At 34.5% G+C, this 15,540-nt stretch overlaps 2 long non-coding RNA genes across 14 annotated transcripts; one reads left to right on the forward strand and one right to left on the reverse strand.

The window, feature by feature from the left end:
* Window positions 1-232: 232 nt before the first annotated feature.
* LOC111021001 (uncharacterized) lies at window positions 233-3,980 on the forward strand. 4 transcript variants are annotated; one of them, XR_015791784.1, is made up of 4 exons: window positions 233-844; window positions 920-2,323; window positions 3,595-3,683; window positions 3,792-3,980. It is a non-coding gene; the product is annotated as an uncharacterized LOC111021001 (long non-coding RNA). The 4 variants fall into 4 exon arrangements; XR_015791785.1 differs by having other exon boundaries at window positions 233-832; XR_002602778.2 differs by having other exon boundaries at window positions 237-1,978; window positions 2,061-2,323.
* Window positions 3,981-4,641: 661 nt separating this feature from the next.
* Window positions 4,642-9,400, reverse strand: LOC148210902 (uncharacterized). 10 transcript variants are annotated; one of them, XR_015791304.1, is made up of 8 exons: window positions 9,144-9,400; window positions 8,500-8,601; window positions 8,028-8,132; window positions 7,362-7,426; window positions 7,141-7,254; window positions 6,118-6,187; window positions 5,164-5,345; window positions 4,642-5,080 (listed from the first exon to the last, which is right to left on the reverse strand). It is a non-coding gene; the product is annotated as an uncharacterized LOC148210902 (long non-coding RNA). The 10 variants fall into 10 exon arrangements; XR_015791301.1 differs by having other exon boundaries at window positions 4,643-5,080; window positions 8,028-8,217; XR_015791302.1 differs by lacking the exon at window positions 8,500-8,601 and adding an exon at window positions 8,882-8,953 and having other exon boundaries at window positions 4,643-5,080; window positions 8,028-8,217.
* Between the last annotated feature and the right edge of the window lie 6,140 nt (window positions 9,401-15,540).

The following is a 15,540-nucleotide window of genomic DNA, read 5'->3' on the forward strand; positions in this document are numbered from 1 at the left end:
CTCTTTAATGATAAACTAGATTGACAGTTACTGTAGTGTTTTTTATTGAATTTTCATTAAAACTTGCAAACTCTTTAATGAATTTTCGTTCATATGTTTTATTTGTAATTACTAAAGTGCTTTATTTGGGATTTTGTTTTAGACCTTTTAAAATTAAGAATTTCGAATTTATAGTTGGAACCAAAATTAAGGAAGGTGGAATGAAAGAAAATAAAATAAAAGGAAATGATTTGAAATAAAACAAACCCTAGAAAAAATCCCACCTCTTCCACCTTCTTCTTCACAACCGCCGCGCACACCCCCCCCCCCCATTAAATTAGCTGAAGGAAATGATTTTCCGTCCAACCTCTCCCTCCCTCCGGTGACTTTTCGCGGCAACGATCAGTCCTCCACGAACAAGCAGATGCGGCGACGCTCCATCAGAACCCGACCCCAGCAGCGGCAGTGTTTTGTGTCGGTTGTACCAACGGCGGCGATACCTGTACACCTCGACGCCCAGACCTGCGAACGGTCGCCCTTTGGGTGAAGCTTCCTAGGCGGTTAAAGGTGATTTCGACGACGCAACATCAGATTTTGGTGGTTCTACTGTGCTTCGCGGTGGATCTGGCATTTCCCGGTGGACGGCAGCAACGTACACTACCTCCCACGACGGCAGCAACGTCCCCGTCACCTAGACCGTGCACAGTAGCGTCGGTAGTGCATCTCCATTGCTGGATCTCGTGGACAGCGGCATTTCGGTGGTTTTCACCACTTACCTACACCCGTTCGAAGCCCGTTTTGCAATACCTGCCCCCTTCGACATTGGCCGACTCTTAACCAAAGTAGTTTTAGTGTGAGTTATTAGGTAACGACTCATCTAAATTGGATTTAAAGTTAATTAAATTTAATTCTAACCCAAGTTTGGTTGTTCTTGGTTTAGGACCCCGGCGGCGAGCTTAGTAGCGCATTAGGGACGTGATATTAAGTAGTTTCTTACTTGAGGGGATTGGATTTTGTTTGTTGATATAAATTGATTGTTTTCTTTGTTGTCTATATGTGTTATTCGCATGATTGCTTGTGGTTGATGTTATCCTCTGAAAGTCATTGTCGATATGATTTTAGATCGTTGCTATGTTTGGTTGGACTATGTTAAGGATACTGTGTTAATTGTTACGGTTTGGTGCCTGACCATGTCTTCAGTTAATTGGTCAAATTGGTAATGCATGGGTACGCTGAACTTGTTGTGGAGTTCTTGTGTAGTTGTATTCATAAAAGTATTTTGGGAACACTTGTGAGGAGTTTGCTATGTTAAATCATACTGGACATATGTTGGGTATAATTTTTGATTACTTGGGAATTGTGGATGCGTTGAGCTTCTTGGACAGCCTCTATGAAGCTCCATACCAAGAATTTTCTTGGCTTGACCCAAGTCCTTCATCTCAAATTCACTTCTAAGTTCATATTTTATCTTCTCAATCTCGCTTTTATCTTTAGAAGCTATCAAGATGCCATCAACATAGAGAAGGAGTAGAACAAGGACATCACTAGTAATAACTTTCTTATATATACAACAATCATAATAATTTTTCTTGATTCCCTTTACTATATACAAAAGGAAAGTGAGTGGGGATGAAAAAAAAAAAGTGTGTTTATTTGCTATATTTTAGGGAATATGAAATAGGAATAGGAAGAAGAATAGGAAGGTTTCTATTTTTTCCATGTTCATTTAGTTAAATTCTACCTTATGAGAGTTGTCTAATTGTTAGACTAACAAAGTTAGATACTATATTTAGATATTTGCTCTGAAGCGTGTATCGGTAAAGCGTTTTTTGAGTTCAATTATTTGTCTGGATTGATATGTAACTTATTCATTACAGTGTATTATTTATATGTTATATTCACAGTGCCCAAAACAACCAAATGCAGTAGAATGTGGTACTATGTCATGTGGTTCATGCGTGACATAGTCTTCGCTTGTAACACAACAATCCTAGAATGCGTACGTATATAGCATAGTGTTAATGTTTGAAAATATATATTCTCAAATTGCATTGTTTTGACTTTGATATAAATATGTATAGATGAAAGGGGCACCGTAGTGTTACACACAGGAGCACTTGGATGTGATTAGGAGGGAGTTGGCAGAGTTCATACTCTCACACATATATATTTTTCGTAGTATATGTACTATCTTGTTTTTTGGCTTCCCCGTTCAAGCAACTCATTGTCGTTTTGTTGGCCACCACATGTTGGAGATTGAAAATTTGTTGAGTGAAAGATTTGATCGAATACTTTTGGGCAATACCCTTGGCATGAACCACATATACTATAATGGTCTATTGAGGTATGGTTCTTGGTCACTGTTAACGCCTCATGTTATTGACTATATTCTTGAGCTGAAACATATCGTATGATCTTGAGAGGCATGTTGGTCATAGTAGAATTATTCGTTGTGTCATTTACCACCCCATAAAATTAGGTAGGCATTATGTTTTCATGTCTTCTCAAGGAATGGAGAATGTATATATATAGTTTCATTTCATTTTGGTCTGGAGAAAGAAAATAAAATACATGGGTATTACATTGGACGAGATCAGAATGATTGCTAAAGCAATAAATTGCATTGAATTGAATGAGAGAAAATGATGTACATATATATAGTGAAAAAGGTAGAGGGTGATCATTCCCTTAATTTTATTATTGGGAGGGGAAGAAGCACTTATTTTTCATTTGTTTTGTTCCTCCCTCAGTTTTAGTTTCTATTTTCTATCGTTATTTGCAAGTTAGCACTTTGGCAATAGTGGAGTGTGTTAAAACTTTTTTGTCTTTCATATTCTTTCCTTTCATTACTTTTACTAATTGTGAAAGCTTGTTCTTGCAGTGAGAAATGTGTTAAATTATGTTTTCGTTTCGTCTGTGTTTGTTAAAGCTATGTTGTTTAGATTGGTGTGTTCATATCTTGTTTCTGGTTGTCTTTCTCTCCCGTTCTGGCTACTTCTGTGGTCTCTTTTGTGAATATCGTGCATTGATTTTAGGCTTGACTTGCTTATGTAAGATTGTGCAAGTAGCCAATTAAGACTTAGTGTTTATATGTGTCATGCATATAGTATAATGTGTCATTGGATAATTGTGTGGTTTAAAGTTTAGTTGGATAATTGTGTGGTTATCCTGCAGCAAAGATAGCCAATTAAGGTTTAGATAAGTAGATTGTTTTTGTTTGTAAGTGTTCAACATCTGTGTTGTTTCTAAATCAGTTTTATTTGGGTAAAGTCTTTAGTATTTTGAGAATTTCAAAAACTGTTTGATATTGTCTTTTTGCATTTTTGTTTTTCTGAAAGAAGGGTTTTGTATGAGTGATTTGAAAGAAACAAAAAGATTGTACGTGCGTATTGTGATTGTTAGCTCTTTGGCACTACATAAAGGCTATGAAAGTGTGTTGATTCCAAATGTTTGAAATATAATTTTCTTTTCTACAATGTTAACCTTTACAATGAGTAGAAAGAGGAAGTAAACTCAGTGTAAGAGATTTGAAAGTTTAGGTTCTCCACTTTCGTGTATATTTGTCGAAGTTAGATTCGTGTTTTCTTAATTGTTTGTTTTGAATATGTTGTTCAGCATGTGGGAGCGAGGTTGAAGGAAGCAGGGTCGAGCATTTCTGTAATATGTTAGCTACATTTTGTAGTTTGACCTTTCACATTTACACGGTATGAACTCTAACAACATATAATAGTAATATGTTAGCTACATTTGTTGTAGTTTGACCTTTTGTATATACTATTGTGAAAGATTTGAGGTTTTTGTCCATTGTTTAGATCTTCCAAGAAGAGTCTGGAGAACCATGGCGGGTAGCTACTTGGAATATTTAAAAGATGACTGTTGGGCCATTTTTTGTTGGGTTAGTAGTTACTTGGTATAGTTTGTTTATGTACGGGGTTGATGGACATGAAAAACCTTCATTGATGTATATATAATTTACTATATGTATACACTTTATATTTGTAGGTGGGTTGGTCTACTAATGAATATATATGTTTTTGTATGTAAAATACGTCACAATTGGCAGGTATAGGTACAACTATGAAAAGCGATTTTTAAAAACATTTCAAAACAAGTTTAATGAAGGTTTTCATATAATTATATGAAAAGTTACATTTATAAATGTCAACAAAATAGGTTTTGTGACAAAAAAAACATTTAAAACCGTCTCTTGACAATTAAATGTTGACATTATTAAGTATATCATGATAGTTTTAAATTGTCGTTGTAAACCTTTACGCGACATATATTGAATGACATTATTTAATGTTGCATGACATTTGTAAGTTGTAATTATACAATTTTTTGTGATAGTTAAAACTGGCAATATTGACTATTAAAACTATCACTACAAAGGTTTTCATGACAGTTATAAATAATCGTTAAAAAAATTCATGTCAATCTTTAATGTCGTTAAATACTAGTTCATGACAATTTATAAACTGTCGTCTTTAGGTATTTATTGACAAGATGACAAAAATATTTGATTGTTTTAGTGACACTTATAAATTGTAATTAAATGACATTCTGTGACATTTATTAATTGTGATGGAAAATCTATTTATGTTTCTCCTCTTTCTTGATGCCTTAATAGATGACAATTACATAATTGTCATGAATTATGTTAATGACAGAATTTAACCGTCATTGAAGGCCCACTTTCTACTAGTGTGATGTAAACAAATAGCACGCCCTTTCACTAAAATAGCTTGGAATGCTTGAAACTTTAAAGAAATGAAATTTAACGAGCTGAACAAGAATAAAATTAAGTGTAGAACTAAACTAAGCTGAAGAATGAAGCTAAAAGCAATCTAAGGGCGGGTAATGGTGATCGAGAAATGATGGAAAACTTGATGAATTAAGTGGAGAACTTGTTGAATTTTATAGGTAACTTGGAGTTTGTTGAGTGGTTGAGAGAAACGTGGTTATCCATGGCTACCTAATTACTCCATTTGACTGACTAATTATGTTAACAAACCATCCTCCTTACATTCGGGAAGAGGTGCTAACTGGGAACCTTTAACACCTCGCTTTCTTCTATTTGCCAGCAACTCCAAAACCATGGCTGTAAAACAAAAGACAAGTCAGTACTCCATCCTAGTTAAAGTATGAAGTATGACGTATACAATACAAGGCAAGAGTATTTACCTTCTTATTCTTCGAAGGAAGAGTCTGAAAATTCCACGATTGGGCCGAAAAGTCCATATTCGATGAGGTTATCATTGTTGAACAAGGTAGCAGCACAACGATGACTCACCAAGCAAAGTGATATGCAACAACCCAAGCGTATGGACATCTCGAGCGTCTAGCCACTTGAATCCAATAGTATACTTGGTTCAACCCAAAGAGAAATGTTAGATCAATTACCTTCATAGCCAAACCATAATCCAATAGTAGAAATTCGGTTTATCGTGACGTTTTTTACGCGGTCACGTATATGCCCACCATGAAAGGTATACGTGACGTTTAAAAAACGTCACAAACATTAGCACACGTGACGGTTAAAGACCATCATGCAAAATATAGTCTTCCGTGACATGTGTTAAACGTCATGAAAAATGATTTCGTGACGTTTTAAGAATGTCACGATTAAGACATTTCGTGACGTTTAAAAAAAGTCACTGTAAATGAGTAACCATGACGACATTTGATTTTGTGACGGTTATACAACGTCACAGAAAGACCTTGAGTAGCGAGGAAAGATCACGTGACATCCTTTCGTGACGTTTTTTAAACATCACGAAAAAAATATTTCATGACGTTCAATAATCGTCTTACAAACATCTTTGTGACATTTTAAAAACGTCACGAATGATTTGATTTTGTGACAATAAAAAAACCACAGAAAATGTATTTGATTTTGCTTGCAGATGTTGCGTAATAGAAATATCATATAATCAAATTGTCAATCGAACACGAAAATATATTAATTTAGATAACAAAGTTGAAATATATTAAACATTAACAAGGAAGCTAATATATTAATTTAGAATATATTAGTATCCTCAAAGTACTATCAAACTTGATAGTACATTATATTAAACATATACAAATTCCTACAAAACACAAATTACAGAACTAAAACAAGTCTCACACACCAACCTCAATAAGGAAGCTCATCCATCAATAAGTTGCATTCCTAATTGTCGACTTCTTCGAGCTTGTGAAACACCTAATGAAATAAAACAATATCTAAGTTAGATAAATGAATAACCAAAGATAGATAAAGGAAGAAAGTCACTTCTAAAAGAACGAGTCTATCTATTAAAAAGTGCAAAGGATCGTAAAGATAACTATATATTCCATATTGTACATGAAAATATTCAATTAACATTCTTAAATAAACGCATTAGGGGGCTATCACAATAGTAATCTTTGGAAATACATATCCCAACAGAATAAAATTGATTAAAAAAGTATTTTCCTACGTACACTTCTTCTACATCCTTTACTAATATAGCATAAAATATTAGAATTAAACAAGTATCACAATGATTGAAAACGTACATTAATCTTCTACAACACTACAAAAAATCAACATTCATAGTCTTCCTTATCAATTTACTCAATAATTTGATAAAACAACCAACTTAACGACCAAACAAAAGATCCCAACAGAACAAACGCGATTAAAATAAACGATATGCCTACACTTTTTCTCTACATCCCTAAATTACATAGCACAAAATATTAGTACAATCACAAGGTTTGTAAACGTACAATCATCCCGTAATGAAAGTATCAATAATTAGTATACATAAAACTCTTATGTTCTTACACAATAATATGATACGATAACCAACAAAACGACCAAACAAAGTTCCAAACAGAACAAAAGATGTTACAATACAGAAGAACCCGACACTTCTTCTATATCCTTCAGCAGTATAGTACAAAATTTACTTAAACAATATAGCACAAACTAGCTAGTATATCAGACGGATTATAAACGTACATTCCTCGTCTAATGATAGTATCTATAACCAGTATTCAGTCTTCCTTGTGAACTTACTCAATAATCTGTTAAAGATGCTAAATTAGCTATAGTTACAACATATAACAAGGCCGATTCAGAAAAATTTAAGATTTATAGTATGAATGATGACGAAAAGCAAGTTAGCTTACATGTTTTATAATGGAACTTTGATGGAAATGGCCACGACATGTTTAAGCTCACTTGGACACGGTCTGACAAAATAAAAACCCTTACAACGTCTCGTTTCAGTGCGAAGCTTGCTCCTGTCATATAAACAATAATAAGCAAGTTAGTAAAGAGGGCTTCTAAAAAAAATTTGACATAAACAATAACATTCAAACAAATGAATGAATAATACAGTACCACATACTCGTTGAGGTACGAACCCAACCAAGAATTTCTTGTATGACAAATAGATACTTCAAAATAATGTGCCTGCACTACATCAAAATTGGTTTATAATGTCAGTTCTCAACAGACAGTGATATCAGTTCTACAACTGACATTAACCTGGGTGTAATCGTAGTTAACGATGTCGATTTTTGAACGATGTCGGTTGTGAACCGACATTAAATTAGCTGACATTGTAGATCTTAAATGTCGGTTATAACAATGTCGGTTATTAATTGACATCTAAACAACCATTTATTGATGACGGTTATTTATGATGTCAGTTCTAAACTGACATTATTTTTACGCAAATGTACAACAAAAAAAAAATAAAATATTGTATATACCATATCAAAATACCTATAAAATATATATCAAAATTATTCAAGCCAACAAATTAATGCAATAATCTCTAGAGAAATACAAATTCAACAATCACAATATTTATATACACAAATATTATAAGTAACTCATCGATACAACAAATGTATCATATAAATGGTTCAAAGTTGTGAAGAATAAATCATAAAGTAATGAAAATTATAATGACTAATCTATCTAAATGAAGTTCGCAACACATCTAGCCTACTTATCTTATAGGGAATTATCAATTCCCATAAATTAGAATTTAATATTGAACACTTACCTCCAAAGCATTTACATGACTTCTTTCAACCTTAGTGCTATTCTATGCTTCTTTGGTAATTCTTTCAATTTCATCCTTCAATGCATTTTTGTTGGCTTTCATGTTCTGCAATAAGCTTCTCTAATTAAATGTCTGACTTTCTTAACAAACTTCTAAATTGAATTCTTCCTTTATCTTCAACATATTCCACCTTCCATAGCCCATGAGAAGCAAAAAGTTCAAGAAATTAGAATCAATGCTATAGAAACTAAGAAGCAACACTATAGAAACTACAAGAAAATATGATGGCCACAATGGCACAGCTTATAGAAACCTAAAAATAGATAATGGCTTCAATGTTACCCTCCAATTTTCTTTTTAGAGAGAGTAAAGTCAAGAGATAGAAGATAAATTGATTTGAACATCTAAAGTTTAAACGATTTATAACCAACTAACATTATAACATGTAACATATTTTCTTGCAACTTATTACATTGTTATTAGAAGGTCTAATTGCATTCGATTGTTTCAAGATGCTCCAAGGTTCCTATCTGGTGTCATATTATAGTCTTCTCAGCATCTTACATGGAAGCTCCTAAAAAAATTAAAAACGTGATAAAAATATAAATATGCACATCTCATAGTTACTGGTTGAAGCGTACTGATTGAGAAATCATCAAAGTTCAGGATAAGCAATAAGAAAGAGCTTTGAGTAGAAGTCAAGCAAGCACCACTAGTATACACAATGACAACAATATTATGAACTAAGATTACAGCCAAGGGTTCTAGTAGAGTTGTAATCTTAGTTCATAATATTGTTGTCATTGTGTATACTATTGGTGCTTGTTTGAACTTTGATGATTTCTTATTGCAACCTTACGCCGTTCATCGAGTCTTCACATCATAGGTGTTGCACTCGGATCTGTTGTTGCCACTTGCAGGAGAAACTTCACTCAAATATATGAAGGAGAAATTGAAAAAAAAAATACGAAGGAAATGAGAGGCTTACTGACGGATTTATTTTCGTTGCGCAAGGCTTAAAATCCCGACTAAAATAAAAGCGTCGTGAAAAATAGCGTCCGAAAAACACTTAATTCTTGTAGTAATTGTGAAAGCTTACGAGGGGAGAGAACTTACGAATGGGAGAATGCGGAAGCTTTTCGTCAATGGCGGCAATGGATGACTGTTGTCGCGTCATGGGCTACGAAAGGAAGAGATGGATCGTCGGAGATGGCCGCTAGAGGGGAGAGGGCGCCGCAGATTGTGTTTCGTGTCCTGCCACCAAAGATCTGAGATCACCGGAGAGTGGGTGAGGTTGGACGGAAAAATCGAAGGGAGAGAAGGGGTTACAAAGAAGAAGAGAAGATGGGAGTGGCGGCACACGTGTCTTAACACTTATGCTTTGGTTTTTGTTTTGTTTCTTTTTTTAACATTACTTACCTAAATGGAAACAATGTTAATATATTTAAAAATTAAGTCTTAATCACAATAAACTTTGTTGGTCAATTGGCTTGAACTTGTAGTTTTAATGTCCAAGTTGTAGGTTCAATTCGTGATTTATGTATTTTTAAAAGATTTTTGTTTTGTAATTTTCTTACTTAACTTCATGAAAAAGCCAGAAATCTGAAGCGTTCCATAGAACGTATCAATAAGCTAGACCCATGCTTCGAGTTGTTTCATGCCATAAATAAACGCGAACACTCAAGAAATCCGTCGGACAGGCGGATTCACATCTCTTACAACCAACACAGTCTTCTGTTCTTGGAGCCGAAGCTATTTGCTTAGCTTTACATCCGCCCCAAGGTATCATTTCTAATACATCTGTGGGGCAAGCTCGAACACATTGAGTACACCCTATACATGTATCATAAATCTTTACTGAATGTGACATTGGATCTATAAATGTTTTTTAAGACTTGCCGTCTTTTCCCCCCCAAAAATGCACGTGTCCTTTTCGTGACTCTTATTAAACGTCACGAAAATTCAAAAATTCGGAACACTCCGTTATTTCCTGCGAAAAACGCGCCTCAACCTTTCGTGACGTTTTTTAAAGGTTACGAAAAACCAACTTTTTTACGACCATTTCGTGACGGTTAAAAAAACGTCACGAAAAGTCAAAAATTCAGAACACTCCATCATTTCCCGCCAAAAATACACCTCAACCTTTCGTGACGTTTTTTAAACGTCATGAAAGGTCAATAATCCGGATAACACTATTTGAAGGAAGGGGTGTTTGCATGAAGGCAAGAGTAGTTAGAAACCCCTCAACAAACCACAAGAAGTTGACAGTAAATATTAATTATAGGTTGTAGGTTCAAGAAATGAAATAGACAAGACAATCTCACAGAAATTTCCAAATTCTACTGGGACTTCATAGATATGCTCTCCATCATTATCATGACAAGATAGTCCCCGTAAGTGAAGAACCATGGCTCTTTCAATTTCTTTACCAAGGAACAGCTAATGACTAAGGTGTTCGTATATTTCTTAATGGTGACACTACTAGAATTTTGGGATTTTGTGACGGTAGTGAACAGTAAATTACTGTTCAACATTGTTTAAATACGTCACAAAAGGTAAAAAAACACATTTTTGGAGGGAAAAGCTGAAAGTTCCGGATTTTTGGCCTTTTGTGGCACATTTTTTCCGCCACGAAAAATTTGAGGCGCGTTTTTGGTGGGAAATGACAGAGTGTTTCAGATTGTTGTGTTTTCGTGACAAATTTTATCTGTCACGATAAGTTGACCAAAACTTATTTTTCATGACGTCTAAAAAACGTTACGAAAAACTTGAGGCGCGTTTTTAGCGGAAAAAGACGGAGTTTTTTGGATTGGCGGCTTTTCATGAAGTGTAGAAAACGTCACGAAATATTATTTTTGTCACGTTTTAGAATGGTCACGATAGGATAAGAAGATTCCAGTCTTATTCGTGAAAATGTATGGTTTTACGTGACATTGTTTATATGTCACTATAAGTTGGAAAACTATGTCACGTTTGATAAAACGTCACTAAAAGTTGCTTTTCGTGATAAAGTGAGTTTTCCATGGTTTTTTTTTTCATCAATCCAAAAAGATTTAAATAATGCTTACATTTTCAATACAATCGATTGCAATTTGATATTGCAAATGTTAAGAAAAATAAAATGCAAATTTTTGTTGAAATTTGAAAATTACAAAACTGGAGAAAAATAAATAAAGAAATTAACTTATAGACATTTTAAGTTAATTTGTTCGAATTTAAGTTATGAAACATAAAATTCTAAAAGCCTAAAATTTATTCGAAATTTTGCACTCAGAATGTTATTTAAATATTGAGGGTCAAATAATTGCAATTTTTCTTTTTACTTTGTAATTTTACTTATATATTTAATACCCAAAATTTTCATATATTTTTTTCCTTCCATCCAAAAATATTTAATGAATCTGGAGAAAGGAAATCTTGAAAAAAAAAAAGGAAATTTTTTTTGGAGTTTGTAAATTTCAAAATAGAGAAAAAATTTAAAATTAACTAAAAAATCTTTTAAAAATTATTTTGTATTCTCTAAAGGGGTAAAGGTTACCCCTTTGTAAAAAATTATCCTTTACACTAAATCCCTAAATCTCCCTTCACCTTTTGCACGATTTCGACCTCCACGCCGTCAGACCAAACACACCCGGTGTAATCGAGCGCTGCTGTAGAATCAAAGGCCTCTAGTGGTGGAATCGAACGCAGCCGGTTGAATCCAACGCCAGTGAGGGTCGAAGCCTTCAAAAAATCTATGAAATTATTAACTTCCAAAGGTTGCCAAAAAAGATATTAACTTCTTTTTACTAAAGGTAACTCAAAACCTTCGGAAAATGTTAAAAAACTTTTACTTTTAATTTGTTTTGCTTTTTTTATTAGTGAAAAAAAACTTTTACTTTTAATTGAACGTTATTAAAAGCCTCTAAAAAATGTATAAAACCTTTCATGGAACGCTATTAAAACCGTCGAAAAGAGTATATAATACTATATTATTATTAAAAGAAATATCATTTACTTGACTTTATTAAAAAAAAAAGAAGAAATAAATAACTTAAACAAATCTCCTTACCCCTTTCTCTTTTGCCCTAAATCTCTTTACCTTCTTTCTCCATTGTGAAGAACCGCGCCCCGCCCCTTCTTCCATTGTGAAGACCATGCCGTCTGATCGTCCCCTACCGTGAACGTTGTTGTACGCCACCGATGAGGATCGAACACGACTGTTGAAGATCGACGTCGTTGAGGGTCGAACACCGCTGACACTCTATGCCGTTATTGGTCCAGCCGCTGGACGTTGTACGCCACCACTGGTCGCAGCCACTAGACGCTGTATACCACTGCTGGACGCTGTACGCCGCCGCTTGTCGCAGCCGCTGGTCTCCTTCTCTCTCTCTCTTCTTCCATTTCTCTCTCTCTAAAATAAGAATCTCCGGCAAATTTCAAAGCTTTTCTTGCTGATGAGTAATGGGGTTCCTTGGTTTTCATGAAATCTTATAAAAATTTGGTTTCTTTATTTCGTGATGTTAATTTTGGGGATATTATTTGCTTTGGGTTTGGCATAATTATATGTATGTAATGTTTGGTCTTTGTGGTTGGGATTAATTCCTTCAGTTCTTATGTTCATTATTATGGTGGGAATTTATTGCTCTATCCTAATTAGTTCATCTGCACCCTTCTTTCAAATGAAGGGTTGGGATTCAATTTAGAGGTTTATTTCTTGGTCTTCTTCTTCCTCTTCTAATTCAATGGCTTTACTTTATTTGGTACTTCTTGCATATTTAACACAAGAGTTTTTTTTAGGGTAATGAATTTAAGCAAAAAAGATGGGTGGAATTAGCCAATCTGTGCTGAAAGTTACTTCTGTTTTCGTTTCTGAAAGTTACTTCAGTGTAGTGTAGTGGGATATTCATGTTTTAAATAGGAAATTGTTAAGATGAAATTGGGCCGATTGGAGGCACCATATTCATGTTTTATCCCTTTACTTTTCTATATAACTTAACTTGATGTGTGTTGTTTTGCAGTTTGGTGTCTTTCTTGACAAGAGAGTTTTGGACCTTAGAGTTTTCTAGCTTCAGACTGCTCGTCTAGTTGTATCAGCTAGTCTTCTTAGAATCTTTGGTCGTGAAGTTTCTGAGATTCTTATAGTTGCCACAGGTAGAAAACATCAAGGCTGACCACTGCTGCTCTTCGTCAATCTTTGGGTACTATCCCTTTCTATCTTTTCTTAATTAACCATATAGGGTTTCACATTTAGTTTATGTTGGTACATTTATAAAAGTATTTTGTTGTATTGGGAGATGTGGTAAAATTGTTTAATGATGTAGAAACTTGTTGGCTATGTTAAGTTTGTTAGTGGATTTTAGAATGAACTGTTGCATGCTTGTTGTGTGGAGAGTGTATCATGAGTTTGTAAGCATGATGTATATAACCTTGTTGGCTATGCTAAGTTTATTAGTGGGTTTTGGTTGGGATCTGCTGATGCTAGAAACCTAAATCATTCGATGTTGTGATTCATTTTTGTTTAAAGCATGCTGGCGTTGTTTTGGTTTAATGTTTGGATTGATCCCATGAAAGCTTGAAAATGGATGCTGGATTTCTTTGTTTGAGTTTAAAGCGTGCTAAATATTGACATTTTTTTACTTCTTTTCTTGATTAATGATGAGGTCTTGGTAATAAACGTTTGGAATTTAATATTTACAAGTTGTGTTTTCTATGTTATGAACGTCTTATTGATATTCTGTCGTTAACATTTTAGTAGTGAAATGGATAAGTCATGGATGAAGAAAAATAGATTGTCCAAAGAGTATGAAGTGGGAGTTGAAACATTTATTGAATTTGGGTTGAGTCATGCCAATGGTTCTAATTCCATCCGATGTCCTTGTTTGAAGTGTTAGAATCTTATATGCAAGGACATAGCAACCGTTAGAGATCATTTATATTCAAATGGTATTGACCAAAGTTATAGGGTATGGTTTTGGCACGGTGAAGACTTAGAAAATATCACAGCCGAACAGATGTACAATAATTATGCACAAGAAAGTGATGAAGATGATCTCGACTTTTTTGAGGTGGGTGACTTGGTTCAATCAGTTCAGGATGAATTCTCTAATGTACCAAAATCATTTGAAACTATGTTTCATAATGCTAAGAAGCCATTGTATCTCAGATGTGGAAAATTTACAAAAGTATCAGCTTTTGTAAGGTTAAACAATTTGAAGGTGAGATTTGGGTGGAGTAACTCGAGTTTTTCTGAACTTTTGTCCACAATAAGTGACATATTACCAGACCCTAATGAAATGCCGAATTCTATGTACGAAGCAAAGAAAACGTTGTGTGCCTTTGGGTTAAGTTACTAAAAAATTGATGCATGCCCAAACAATTGTTGCTTGTATAGAAAGGAGTACGCAGATATGACTAAATGTCCTAAGTGTAATTCATCCAGATGGAAAACACATAAGAATTCATCGAAGGAGAAAGAAGGAGTTTCTGCTAAGCAAGTGTGGTACTTTCCAATTATTTTTAAGGTTTATAAGATTGTTCAAGAACTCAGGTAATGTAAAGAATCTAGTTTGGCATGCGACAGATAGGAAAATGGATGGGATTGTGCGACATCCAGCAGACTCTCCGTCATCGAGGTTAATTGATCATATTTGGCCAAATTTTGGTTCGGAACCAAGGAATCTTCGCTTAGGTTTATCAACTGATGGGGTCAATCCATATGGTGAAAGGAATAGTACATACAATTGTTGGCTAGTAATAACAATCATATATAACGTTCCACCATGGATATGCATGAGGAGGAAATTTCTAATGCTTACCATGTTGATCTCAGGCCCGAAACAACCCGGCTATGATATTAAAACATACTTAGCCCCTCTGATTGATGACCTAAAACTCATGTGGGAATATGGAGTGGAATGTTTTGGTGTGTATAGACAAGAAACCTTTACACTAAAAGCTGTTTTAATGTGGACCATCAATGATTTTCCTGTATATGGTAATTTGTGCGGCTGTAGTGTTAAGGGTTAACTTGCCCGATACGTGGGGAGAATACTACTTCAATTAGAATGGCACACGGGAAAAAGAATGCATATATGGGCTACAGAAGATTTTTGCCAAGACATCCGTACAGAAAACAGAAAAAGGCATTCGATGGTAAGAAAGAGCTTAGAGTTGCTCCAACGTCATTGTCAGGGGAGGATATTTTTGGAATATTGAATGACATTAGCTTGACAAACAAGTATTGGAAGAGAAGATCTGTATTTTTTTGTCTTCCCTATTGGAAAAGATTGCACGTTAGACATTGTCTGAAGGTAATGCATATCGAGAAGAATGTGTGCATGAAAATTGTAGGAACATTACTTGATATATCAGGAAAAAGTAAGGATGGAATAAATGCTAGGCTTGATCTTGTTGACATAAATATTAGACTAGAATTGGCACCCCAATTTCGATAAAAAGAAACGTACTTACCTCCAGCACTTTACACATTGTCTAAGGAGGAGAAACAACGTTTCTGTACGACTTTATCTAA

This window comes from Momordica charantia (assembly GCF_013281855.1).
Source record: "Momordica charantia cultivar OHB3-1 chromosome 6 unlocalized genomic scaffold, Mcharantia_2.0 BLBB01000006.1, whole genome shotgun sequence".
Taxonomy (NCBI): domain Eukaryota; kingdom Viridiplantae; phylum Streptophyta; class Magnoliopsida; order Cucurbitales; family Cucurbitaceae; genus Momordica; species Momordica charantia.